Source organism: Bos taurus, chromosome 20, assembly GCF_002263795.3.
Source record: "Bos taurus isolate L1 Dominette 01449 registration number 42190680 breed Hereford chromosome 20, ARS-UCD2.0, whole genome shotgun sequence".
Lineage (NCBI taxonomy): Eukaryota > Metazoa > Chordata > Mammalia > Artiodactyla > Bovidae > Bos > Bos taurus.
Genome location: NC_037347.1, coordinates 16,827,718 through 16,839,076, shown reverse-complemented (window position 1 = coordinate 16,839,076; position 11,359 = coordinate 16,827,718). Strand labels below are relative to the sequence as shown.

Sequence of the window (11,359 nt, the reverse complement as noted above, 5' to 3'; positions counted from 1 at the left end):
TCAATGTTAGGTCTTCCTACACACCCAGTTGACTGCACATGTACTTCCCCCGCCCCGTCCTGTTGCACTTCTTGTTCTTCCCACGTCTCTGCTTGTCTTCTGTTACTAGGCCAGACTAAAAGACATATGCATGGACTTGTAATGTGTTGTGCTGCTCTGGACTAAGAGTAAAGAGATGGGGTAGGTGAAACCAAAGAGAAGGTTGTTCTCTTTACCAGTTAGACTTCGTTTATATGCATCACCCACTGAATAATAATAATAATTTTTTTTTTTTCTCCTTAGAAGGCCTGTTTCATTTCTCATTAAAACTTGTACTTTTCTTTTCTGTTATTGGACTTAATGATGAGGCCTTAGGTGGGTGAGGAGGGATATGAATCAGTAGTATCATTATTATCTAGATTGTTAATGATTTCATAGTTAGGGAGCACTATTAACGAGATAATGGGTCCACTTTTTTCAGTGTTACACCATCTCAAGTATAGTTTTTAAAAACATTTATAATGGTGAGGTCATGCATTCAACCCCATAATTATCAAATCTATTCCATTCTTTTATATTAAAAAAAAAAAACAAGAAAAACATGAGAACCAGTTTGTCAAGTGATTCCTATAAGCACTGAAAACTAGTATTGGTTAGGTTTTTTTCACCCTAATGTCTTTTCCAAACGGTTCTACACCAGTCATTGATCATCTCCTTTTTATGGAACTTTAGTATATCTTCATTGAACAGTATTTCTTAAAGCATGGTCTTCCTGTTGAAAATCATGTAAAATGGCAGTTTCTTCCCATCCCACTACACACAGATCATCGTAGTTATTTCTTATTGTCTTAAAGAGAATGGCTTGCTTTTTCCCCCCACCTCTCTGCACTCATTAAAAAAAAGTTAATTGGAAGAATGGTTTATAATATGAGCTTCCCAGGTGGCACTAGTGGTAAAAAAAAAAAAAAAAAAAAATCTGCCTACCAATGCAGGAGATGCAAGAGACGTGGGTTTTTTCACTGGGTTGGGAAGATCCCCTGGAGTAGGAAATATTCTTGCCTGGAAAATTCCATGGACAGAGGAGCCTGGAGGGCTACAGTCCACGGGGTCACATAGAGTCAGACACGACTGAGCATACACACATACAACGGGAGAATGGTTTATAATATGAAAGACTTAGTAAGGATAATTGTTGGGTTATAAATTTTTATTTTTAAATAACTTAGTGAATATCCACATGAATTTTTTTTATCCTGTTTACTTGCTAACATTTGTATGGTCACTTTTCATGTGACCATGAAGAGAATTAACTGTGTAGAAAGATGTATGTTTCCATTTAAGTGACAGAAATATTTTCAGCCTAGGTCCTGGAATATAGAGGAGAGGGGACCTGATTTTAGTGTAAATGGTGTGATAGGAATTCTGGAATAAGACCGACATATCAGGGCTTTTTCCTTTTTTTTTTTTCCCCCCAGTATACTGTTCTTTACTTAGACTTGTTAATATAAGCAGAAAAGTATACTTTAGAGAATATTTTATTTGGTTGTGGCTTTTAGTGCTTAAAAATGTATTTATTTTCTTAAATTACCCTAAGTTCATCCACCCTCTAACTTAGGATTTGATGTGAATTCAAATATTATTAGGTACAGTATACAAGTTGTGATCTAGTTAGAGCAGAGAAAATTTTAAAGTGACTAAAGTTCTGGTTTCTTTTTGGGGCTTGCTACTATGAAAAACTTAAATCATCAACTTTAGGTTATAAAACTGTTCAGAACAGGTAATTTAAAATTTTGTGTTCTTGTAAATGTTGTGTTCCTGAATACCTGTTTTTCTCCAGGGCCCAAGGGGATGAAGATGTGATGTTAAGTATGTAAATTCATCACATCGAGAAGTTATTTAAGACACATGGTCTAGGATGATGAATCAGTGCTCACTAGAAAATTACCAATAAAAGTTGGACAAGTGAAAAGAAACTAGAGTCCTGTTCACATTTAATCTATTACTTATTGTTTGGGTAACCAGATGAATATTAGAATTTTTTTTGATTTGTGCCTTTGGGATTAAGAATTTTGCATTATCTTTCTAGGGGCATTTTGTTTTCTGAACACCTGTTGTTGAGTGTGTAATGATACAAAAGGACAGAAATAGTTTTAAGCCACCATGATTTTTTAAAGTTGGGTGAAAAACACAAGAAAGAAGGATTTTTTTTTCTTTAGTATTGTGCATAGTTTTCAAAAGTAAGGAAAAAAATCACTTTCCATGAAGTTTCTGCAATTCACATATTCTGCAGGTACTTTTATATGCCCGGAAAGTAACCTCAAAATGTCATACCTCTAGGAAATACTAAGATTAAGAGCTGTAGTTTCGCTCCTGTGCATTTGACTAAAAAAGAAAGTTTACTAAAAGTGGAATTGTTTTCAATGATCAGGTGATCTTTACCTACTGAGTAAAATTTTTCATGCTCTCACCTATTGTTTGTGTATATATACATATATATATATATTATGTATATACACACATATACACAAAACAAGCAGATGTTTAAAAAGGCCTGCTTTCCTTCTGTAGTGAAGGTTAACTCTGGTCTGTGCAAATAATGTGTCAACCAAATATATACAATAAGAAAAAAGTGATAAGTAAAAAGGAAGATTATTAATACTTCTTGCCCTTCAGTTTTAATTTTATTGTCTTTTTTCATCCTTGAGGTTAAACATTCCTTGCATTATCTAAGATGAATGTTTCAGACATAGGTTTCAATACAACAACTTTCTGTTCTGTTTTCTGCCTCATATCTGGAGTAGAAGAATCAGTTGTAATATGTTACCTACAGTTTAGTTACCCATACTTGTAATTTAAAAAAGAAATAAGTAAAAATAATATTGTTTATAAAACAAGGGAGGGCAGTTTTTGAGCTTTGGGGATCATAAATTCCCATGATTATTTATTCTCTATTCCCATGATGCATAATGTTACCCTAAGGGACTCCAGGAGGTCTTCCTGGCCCAGGGATCAGACTCACAGACAGGCCTGGGTTCAATCCCTGGGTTGAATAGATCCCCTGGAGAAGGGAGTGGCTACTGATTACAGTATTCTTGCCTGGAGAATTCCATGGACAGTGAAGCCTGGTGGGCTACAGTCCGTGCAGTCGCAGAGTTGGATATGACTGAGTGACTAACATTTTCACTTTTCACTTTCCACTTGGGAAGCCCAAGTTAATTGATCAGTTCAGTTCAGTTCAGTCGCTCAGTCATGTCCAACTCTTTGCGACCCCATGAATCACAGCACTCCAGGCCTCCCTGTCCATCACCAACTCCCGGAGTTCACCCAGACTCACGTTCATCGAGTCAGTGATGCCATCCAGCCATCTCATCCTCTGTCGTCCCATTCTCCTCCTGCCCCCAATCCCTCCAAGCATCAGAGTCTTTTCCAATGAGTCAACTCTTGGCATGAGGTGGCCAAAGTACTGGAGTTTCAGCTTTAGCATCATTCCTTGCAAAGAAATCCCAGGGCTCATCTCCTTCAGAATGGACTAGTTGGATCTCCTTGAAGTCTAAGGGACTCTCAAGAGTCTTCTCCAACACCACAGTTCAAAAGCATCAATTCTTCGGTGCTCAGCCTTCTTCACAGTCCAACTCTCACATCCATACATGACCACAGGAAAAACCATAGCCTGGACTAGACAGACCTTTGTTGGCAAAGTAATGTCTCTGCTTTTGAATATGCTATCTAGGTTGGTCATAACTTTCCTTCCAAGGAGTAAGCGTCTTTTAATTTCATGGCTGCAATCACCATCTGCAGTGATTTTGGAGCCCCCCAAAATAAAATCTGACACTGTTTCCACTGTTTCCCCATCTATTTCCCATGAAGTGATGGGACCGGATGCCATGATCTTCGTTTTCTGAATGTTGAGCTTTAACCAACTTTTTCACTCTTGACTTTCACTTTCATCAAGAGGCTTTTTAGTTCCTCTTCACTTTCTGCCATAAGGGTGGTGTCATCTGCATATCTGAGGTTATTGATATTTCTCCGTGCAATCTTGATTCCAGCTTGTGTTTCCTCCAGTCCAGCGTTCCTCATGATGTACTCTGTGTATAAGTTGAGTAAACAGGGTGACAATATACAGCCTTGACGTACTCCTTTCCCTATTTGGAACCAGTCTGTTTTTCCATGTCCAGTTCTAACTGTTGCTTCCTGACCTGCATACAAATTTCTCAAGAGGCAGATCAGGTGGTCTGGCATTCCCATCTCTTGAAGAATTTTCCACAGTTGATTGTGATCCACACAGTCAAAGGCTTTGGCATAGTCAATAAAGCAGAAATAGATGTTTTTCTGGAACTCTCTTGCTTTTTCCATGATCCAGCAGATGTTGCCAATTTGATCTCTGGTTCCTCTGCCTTTTCTAAGACCAGCTTGAACATCTGGAAGTTCATGGTTCACATATTGCTGAAGCCTGGCTTGGAGAATTTTGAGCATTACTTTACTAGCGTGTGAGATGAATGCAGTTGTGTGATAGTTTGAGCTTTCTTTGGGATTAGAATGAAAATGGACCTTTTCCAGTCCTATGGCCACTGCTGAGTTTTCCAAATTTGCTGGCATATTGAGTGCAACACTTTCACAGCATCATCTTTCAGGATTTGAAATAGCTCAACTGGAATTCCATTACCTCCAGTAGCTTTGTTCATAGTGATGCTTTCTAAGGCCCACTTGACTTCACATTCCAGGATGTCTGGCTCTAGGTCAGTGATCACACCATCATGATTATCTGGGTCGTGAAGATCTTTTTTGTATAGTTCTTCTGTGTATTCTTGCCACCTCTTCTTAATATCTTCTGCTTCTGTTAGGTCCATACCATTTCTGTCCTTTATTGAGCCCATTTTTGCATGAATTGTTCCCTTGGAATCTCTGATTTTCTTGAAGAGATCTGTAGTCTTTCCCATTCTGTTGTTTTCCTCTGTTTCTTTGCATTGATTGCTGAAGAAGGCTTTCTTATCTCTTCTTGCTATTCTTTGGAACTCTGCATTCAGATGCTTATATCTTTCCTTTTCTCCTTTGCTTTTCGCTTCTCTTCTTTTCACAGCTATTTTTAAGGCCTCCCTAGACAGCCATTTTCCTTTTTTGCATTTCTTTTCCATGGGGATGGTCTTAATCCCTGTCTCCTGTACAATGTCATGAACCTCATTCCATAGTTCATCAGGCACTCTATCTATCAGATCTAGGCCCTTAAATCTATTTCTCACTTCCACTTTATAATCATAAGGGATTTGATTTAGGTCATACCTGAATGGTCTAGTGGTTTTCCCTACTTTCTTCAATTTAAGTCTGATTTTGGCAATAAGGAGTTCATGATCTGAGCCACAGTCAGCTCCCGGTCTTGTTTTTGCTGACTGTATAGAGCTTCTCCATCTTTGGCTGCAAAGAATATAATCAGTCTGATTTCAGTGTTGACCATCTGGTGATGTCCATGTATAGAGTCTTCTCTTGTGTTGTTGCAAGAGGGTGTTTGTTATGACCAGGGCATTTTCTTGGCAAAACTCTATTAGTCTTTGCCCTGCTTCATTCCGTATTCCAAGGCCAAATTTGCCTGTTACTCCAGGTGTTTCTTGACTTCCTACTTTTGCATTCCAGTCCCCTATAATGAAAAGGACATCTTTTTTGGGTGTTAGTTCTAAAAGGTCTTATAGGTCTTCATAGAACCGTTCAACTTCAGCTTCTTCAGCGTTACTGGTTGGGGCATAGACTTGGATTACTGTGATATTGAATGGTTTGCCTTGGAAACGAACAGAGATCATTCTGTCGTTTTTGAGATTGCATCCAGGTACTGCATTTCGGACTCTTTTGTTGACCGTGATGGCTACTCCATTTCTCTGAGGGATTCCTGCCCAATGGTCATCTGAGTTAAATTCACCCATTCCAGTCCATTTGAGTTCGCTGATTCCTAGAATGTCAACATTCACTCTTGCCATCTCTTGTTTGACCACTTCCAATTTGCCTTGATTCATGGAGCTGACATTCCAGGTTCCTATGCAATATTGCTCTTCCCAGCGTTGGACCTTGCTTCTATCACCAGTCACATCCACAGCTGGGTATTGTTTTTGCTTTGGCTCCATCCCTTCATTCTTTCTGGAGTTATTTCTCCACTGATCTCCAGTAGCATATTGGGGACCTACTGACTTGGCGAGTTCCTCTTTCAGTATCCTATCATTTTGCCTTTTCATACTGTTCATGGGTATCCTGGTATAAATCCACCTGCTTTTAATACTCAGTAAGCCAGTCTACTGAAGTCTGCTCAGGGGACTACACTAAGATAAAGCTTTGGCTTTAATAATCAGCTCTCAGGGGGTTTTTTTGTTTGTAAACTCCTGAATGTTGTTTTTCTCCTGTGCTGTAGAAAACCTCAGGTTCCATGGATACAGAAGACCTCTTGTACTATATCATTTTAAAGTATAAGGGACTTGAGCACCCATGGATATCCAAGCACAGCTTATAGACTAGCATGGAGTTTGGCTAAGTCTTTCAGGGGCACTAGATGGCTGTGTCCTAGCTAATGTGAGCTGCCACTCATGGGACACAGTAGTTTCAGAAAATTAAAATTTCTAAAAGTACATGGTCTCCTCTGGCTACTTTTTACTTCTGCACATTATACCTGACAGTAGATTCGAATGGATTTACACCAGAAGACTACTGTTAGGAGATGATACACTGAGAATTCCAATAGTGTGTTACTCATAAGTACAGTATGTAGCACACATAAAAGGAAAAATTGAGCTTTTTTCATAAACAAAAATAGTATAATACCTAATTCTTGGCTTGTTGTGTTTAAAGAAATAATGTATATAAGGATATAATGGATATCCAAAGGATATCCATTATCCTAAGGATAATGACTTTTCTCCTTCTCTCTCTTGCGCCAGACCCATTGCTGTTTGATTCCTGGTTTACAGCTCTCATTTGATTGTTTCCATTTTAGATGTCCAATTACATTTTAAAGCATGTAATTCAGAAGGCATGTATATTACAGAAAACAAGATTCTTAATTTCTAAAATACAGCATTGAGAGAGAATTGTGTGAATAAAAAGGAAAGCAAATGCCTAATATTCAAAACTTCATATAGAATACTGTATAAAATTTTTACCCTAAATGCTTCGTTTTAAAGTGTTACATTTTACATATTTGGAGGGAACATTTCTGTAATACTTCCAAAAGGAGAAAAAGAAATTATAACTTCATAGTGCTTCTTTTCTTTAAATATCTGTTCTGTATGCCAGGAAAGTACAGGCCTCTTCTAGCTTTTTTGTTACCCCATTATTCTGGGGTTCTTTTCCCAAACTGCTTAATGAATGTTGCATCCTTCTGAGTGATTTTTTGAATTTGAATGCTCTGAAGATGCATAACTTCTCCTTTTACTGATCCCCAAATATGGGCTTCCCAGTTGGCGCTGCTGCTGCTGCTGCTAAGTCGCTTCAGTCGTGTCCGACTCTGTGCGACCCCGTAGACGGCAGCCCACCAGGCTCCCCCGTCCCTGGGATTCTCCAGGCAAGAACACTGGAGTGGGTTGCCATTTCCTTCTCCAGTGCACCAAAGTGAAAAGTGAAAGTGAAGTCGCTCAGTCATGTCCGACTCTAAAGAATCTGCCTGACAATGCAAAAGACGAGGATTTGATCCCTGGGTTGGGAAGATCCCCTGGAGGAGGGCATGACAAGCCACTTGAATATTCTTACCTGGAAGTCCCATGGACAGAGGAGCCTGGCAGGCTGCAGTCCATGGGGTCGCAAAGAATCGAACATGACTGAGCACACTCTCACAAATATTGCATAGAATCTTTTTCTTCAGTACTTCTCTTCTAGAATCGACCCTTTTCATTCAGAGTCAAATTACATACCTTTCTACTCTGGGCCATAGTCATTTACCCTCGTGAAATCCAAGCCTCTGTCCCTCTGGTACCTAATAGATACTCCAGAGTGAGCATAGTGTCCCTTTGTCTACTGGAATTAACCCTCCCCTCCCCTGGTGGCTCAGAGGGTAAAGCGTCTGCCTGCAATGCGGGAGACCTGCGTTCGATCCCTAGGTACGGAAGATTCCCTGGAGAAGGAAATAGCAACCCACTCTGGTACTGTTGCCTGGAAAATCCCATGGATGGAGAAACCTGGTAGGCTATGGTACATGGGGTCGCAAAGAGTCAGACACGACTGAGCGACTTCACTTTCACTTTTCACTTTCTCCCAGTTAGATCTCTGCCTCTTGTGTCCTTTTGTGTGCAGCATGGGTCACATTTTAGTGAAAAAAAAAAAAAAAAGACAGACTGACTGAGGTTGCCTCACCTCAGTTCTTCACCCCTACAAGACAGGAGTCTGTCCAGACTCCTCTTGGCAGAGCTAGAAATTCATGTGCAGGCAGAGGAGGGAAGAAAGGGGTTGAATCCGATGGTCACTTGACTGACTTCTCTAAGCCTGAGTAAGCCACGGGCCAGGACAAGTCTTTCTTCTGACTGGTGTGTGCAGGCAGGGTAGAGGGTGGACCTGTGTCCTCTGGCCAGTGTCCAGTCTGCTTCTGGGAATATCCTTATCCCATCTTCTGTCAGATTTTGACACTTCTTTTTGTCAGTCATTCACTAATTGTATTTTTTGGCTTTCTGTAAACCTCAGGTTCCTAAACCTGTTAGATTTCTGTCAGAACTGTTTAAGCTTTATTCTGGTTCCAGCAGTGTCAGCTAAACAGTCTCTTCATTTATGAGAAAGGGGTGAAGTTACTGCTTTGGCAGTAACCGTGCAGTCAAAAGTTTATCTTGTCCATGTTGCAGTTTGATTATCGTAATCTGTTCTCAGCTCATTCCATAAATGTGCATATCTGAATTGAGGCCTGATTACGTAGAACTGTTATTTTCTAATTATGGCAAAGATACGTCCTCTTACCCTCTCCTCAGAAGTGTGTGCCCATGCCGGTAGCTCCAGCAGTGATCAGTATGATTTATTGTTGTTTGAGTGGCCAAGTCATGTCCGATGCTTTTTGGGACCCCCATGGACTGCAGCCCCCTAGGCTCCTCTGTCCATGTGATTTTCCAGGCAGTAATACTGGAGTGTGTTGTCGTTTCCTCTCCAAGGGATCTTCCTGACCCAGAAATAGAACCCCAGTCTCCTGCATTGACAGGCAGATTCTTTACCACTGAGCCACCTGGGAAACCCATATGTGTGTGTGTGTGTGTGTGTGTGTATTCTTTTTCAGATTCTTCTCCATTGTAGATTTTGATAACATACTGAATATTGTTTCCTATGCTATACAGTAGGTCCTTCTTGATAACCTACTTCATATATACTAATATATATCTCTTAATCCCAAATTCCTAATTTATCCTCCCCCACTTTCCCTCTTTGGTATCCATAAGTTTGTTTTCTATGTCTTTGAGTCTATTTGTTTCATAAATAAGTTACTTTGTATCATTTTTTAGATTTCACCTATTAAGTGATATCATACAATATTTGTCTGTCTGTTTAGCTTTCTTCACTTAATACGATAATCGCTCAGTCCGTTCGTGTTGCTGCAAATGGTATTATTTCGTTCTTTTTTATGCCTGAGTAGTATCCCAGTGTGTGTATATGTGTATGCGTGTATATAAACCTCCTCTTCTTTATCCATTCGTCTGCACGTGGATATTTAGTTGTTTCCTTGTTTTGGCTATTATAAATTATGTTGCTTTGAACTTTGTGGAGCTTGTATTTTTTTGAATTAGAGTTTTCATCTTTTCTGGATTTATGCCCAGAGTGAGATTGCTGGATCATAGTGGTAACTCCATTTTCCGTTTTTTAAGGAACATTTGTTCTGGTCTCTATAGTGGATGCACCAAGTACAGTCCCACCAACAGTGTAGGAGGGCTCCTTTTCCTCTACATCCTCTCCAGCATTTCTTATTTGTACACTTTTTGATGATGGCCATTCTGACTGGTATGAGGGGATACTTCATTGTAGTTTTGATTTGCATTTCTCTAATAATTAGCAGTGTTGAGCATCTTTTCATGTGCCTACTGGCTCCAGTACCTTTTTCTAAGATGTTTCTCACTGAACCACATAAGGCAAACTCTGTTTCTTCAGAGATTTTTTTTTAGTTCTTTTTTTTTCCCCACTTTATTATTTTTTTAAATTTGAGTGTAACTACTTTGTGCTGTATGCTAAATCGCTTTAGTTGTGTCCAATTCTTTGTGACCCCGTGGGCTGTAGCCGGCTAGGCTCCTCTTCCATGGAATTCTCCAGGCAAGAATACTGCAGTGGGTTACCATTTCCTTCTCCAAGGGATCTTCCCAGCCCAGGGATCGAACCCACGTTTCTCGCGTCTCCTGCACTAGCAGGCAGGTTCTTTACCACCGGCACCGCCTGGGAAGCCCCTCACCGCTTTACAGCCTTGTGTACACAGTGTGAATCAGCTGTAGGACCTAGAGGGGTGGCATGGGGGAGTGGGAGAAGGTGTTTAGTTCTTACGTGAAGGATATATAGTGATATCAAAAATGTATACTATTTCAGTAGGCTGTTATATACACATTAAAATGTAACAGTGGTATCAACTTTTTATTGTTTTGCCGACCTGTTGATTTAGTTCTCTAAAATCTGATCACACTTGAGAGTACAGACATATGATTTTATACTGTGTTGGCTTTGGAAACTACTTTACTGAATATTTTAAAACTTAATTATGCTTATTAATGCAGTATGCGAAACATGATATGTCTCGTAGGAATGATACTGTGAATTCTCTGGAGAAAAGAGTTAAGTAATTAAAATTTTTAGATTATTTTAAAATTCAAATAGCATAATTTTGTGTACCAGTGGATGGTTATATACTTCTCCTTTTTTAAAGTCAGGCCTATTAAGGTATAGTTCACATAGAGTAAAACCTCTTATAAGCATACAGTTTTGACAGATATACACAGTATATAACAGTACCACCCTCAAAGCACAGTATGTAACCATCACCCCAAAAGTTCCCTTGTGGCCCCTTTGCCTGACAACCACTGATGAAGTAATTTTGCCTTTCCAGAAAGTCACATACATAAGTGAAGTCATGCAGAATATAGCCTTTCAGATCTGTTTTTCTTAGCATAATGTTTTTTGAGATTTTTTTCCAACTTGTTGCATGTATCTCTAGTTTGTTTCCTTTTATTGCTGATTGTTCTGTTGGACAGGTGACGCACAGTTTATCCATTTGTTACTTGGTGGACATTCAGATCATTTGTAGTTTGGGGTTATGAATAAAGCTACTATAAATATTCACATACAGTTCTGAGAATACTTGTTTTGGTCTTGGGTAAATACCTAGGAATGAGATTGCTTACATGTATGGAATGTTTAACTTTATAAAAGTTGCGAATGTTTTTTTCCAAAGTGGATGTTTATT

At 39.4% G+C, this 11,359-nt stretch overlaps 1 protein-coding gene across 2 annotated transcripts in view; it reads left to right on the top strand.

Annotated features, from left to right (window-relative positions):
* IPO11 (importin 11) overlaps positions 1-11,359 on the top strand; it is a 204,064-nt gene that overhangs the window by 156,855 nt on the left and 35,850 nt on the right. The gene's annotated exons all lie outside the window — the stretch shown is intronic.